The sequence below is a fragment of the Buceros rhinoceros genome, unplaced genomic scaffold, assembly GCF_000710305.1.
Source record: "Buceros rhinoceros silvestris isolate BGI_N320 unplaced genomic scaffold, ASM71030v1 scaffold22758, whole genome shotgun sequence".
NCBI lineage: Eukaryota > Metazoa > Chordata > Aves > Bucerotiformes > Bucerotidae > Buceros > Buceros rhinoceros.
Window position 1 is genome coordinate 12,662 of NW_010428902.1, and position 2,130 is coordinate 14,791.

General features: G+C 61.2%; 1 protein-coding gene across 1 annotated transcript in view; it reads left to right on the forward strand.

Moving 5' to 3' along the window:
- The window catches only part of LOC104499006 (serine/arginine repetitive matrix protein 3-like), a 10,298-nt gene that overhangs the window by 5,595 nt on the left and 2,573 nt on the right, over positions 1 to 2,130 (forward strand). The window lies entirely within an intron of this gene.

A 2,130-nucleotide genomic window follows, 5' to 3' on the forward strand; every position in this document is an offset into this window, starting at 1 on the left:
TGCGCTAAGGTTACCCAGGCAGCCCAGGCTGTCACCTTCGAGGGCTTGTTTTTGCAAAGCAAAGGGTAATCATTAAAGATTAGCCCAGAGGCTATAAATAATAGTGCTGAGCTGGAGGGAGCGGTCTCAAAGCACAGGATGGCTCCGAAGAGAGCAGAACCGGAGGCGCTTGGAGGAGGCTGGCAGGAGCCGGGTCCAAAGGAGGTGGATCTTGGAGCAGAGAGGACCTGAGCTGCAGAAGTCCCTGTCAAAGCGCGGAGATCTGCGCTGGTTGAAGAGGTTGGACAGGGGAGGAAAATAAACTTTAAATAAAGAGCCGCAGACCTTGTGGTGGCTGGGAGTGTTCAGCCCTGCGGCTCGTGGTCCTGCTCCAGCAGCTCTCTGGGCTGTTGCAGCTCGGTCCTTCGCTGTCTGGACTAGGAGCAAACCAGCTGGTCCTGTTTCAAAGCAGATGTGAAGGCTCAGCATCATCTGCACAACTCCCTAGGGGAAACTGAGGCACCGAGCAGAGCCGAGACCACCTGAGTCCCTGGCTTGCTCTCTGCGCAACTCCAGCTCCCGTGTGTGTGCAGGCATAGCCTGGTGACACAGTGCGGTCCCTGGGGAGTGGCTGCTTGATGGACAGGCTGGTGGGACTGAAAACAACCACGAGCGTGTGCCGGGCGGGGAGGAAAAATTGGGGCAGCACAAGCCCGTCATGAGCCGCTGAGCAGAGCTAACGAGTGAGACACTGGCAGCAGGCTCTGGCGTGGAGCACTGCCCGCTCACCGAGCAGCGTCCAACAGGGAGTTACCCCCGCTCCCTCCTCTCTTTTCTCTTCCTTCCCGCGGTGGGTGGGTGGTTGAAAGTCGGTTCCTGCCCTTGGGCACGGCCAGAGCAGGAGTCACTTGGAGAGGACCCAGAAAGCCATGGCTGGAGCGCAGAAGGGAGCCTGAGACCCGCTTGAGCAATGGTCCGTGGATAGGAGGAGATGCTGTGCTCATAGTTTTGCTCCCAACTGTACTTAATTGGGTTAAACAGCCCAGGCGCTGCCTGTGGCCAAAGATGCCAACATGTGCCGCTCCCTGATCTGCCATCCAGGACTGGGAGCATCCCTTTGCTCAGCTGGAGGCACTGGCCAGGCTGCCAAGGGACTGGGGCCGTGGGGGCTGCTCTTCTCCACCAGCATCTGTGGCTGCACTCCTCCAGGCTGGGAAGGGCAGAGGAGCCCACATCGAGTTTCTGAGGGTGAATCTCCCTTGGGAGACAAGTGCCCGGGCTGGTGTGATGCTGGGCACCTTACAGGCACAGCCCCAACCATTATGGTTCCCTCTGGAGCACCTGGATGGCCATGTCCCTCCAGGAGTGGGAGATGTCCCACATCTCCCTGGAACAAAGGCTCCCAGTGGGGTTTGATGCTGCTCCTGGGGCTGATGGCACAGGAGGACCGGGGTGGTGGGGGACAGCAGGGAGAGGCTGGGCAGAGCCTGCTGGGTCCCTCCTGGCTGCCCCGTCCAGCTGCCAGGCCTCTGGCAAACCCTGCCCGCAGCCCTGGTAGTCAATGGCAACCTCCCGCCAGTTTCCATGGCAGCGGGAAAATTGATGCTGAGGAAGTCACCCAGGAGGGAGAGGAGACCCTGATGGCTCCCGGCCCGATGTCCCTCCACCCCATCTCACCTGGCCAGAGGCCACATCACCCATCTCCCACCTGAAGCTGCGGTGCGGAGCTCTGGCAAACCCTGCCCGCAGCCCTGGTAGTCAATGGCAACCTCCCGCCAGTTTCCATGGCAGCGGGAAAATTGATGCTGAGGAAGTCACCCAGGAGGGAGAGGAGACCCTGATGGCTCCCGGCCCGATGTCCCTCCACCCCATCTCACCTGGCCAGAGGCCACATCACCCATCTCCCACCTGAAGCTGCGGTGCGGAGCTGACGGCGTGCTGGGGCCCTGGCCTCAAAGCCTGGATCAGCCCGGGCAGCTCCCGCCAGCGGGTGGATAATCGCCTGAATCCCCAGAGCCTCCTGCCAGCTCCTCTCATCCTAATCCGTCCCTGCCGCCTACCTGACCTGACCCCAGCCTTCCTCTCAGCCCCAGCACTTGGGCAGTGCCAAAAGGAGCTCCCAGTGATGCTGAGGCTGGCCTCTGGGGGGAG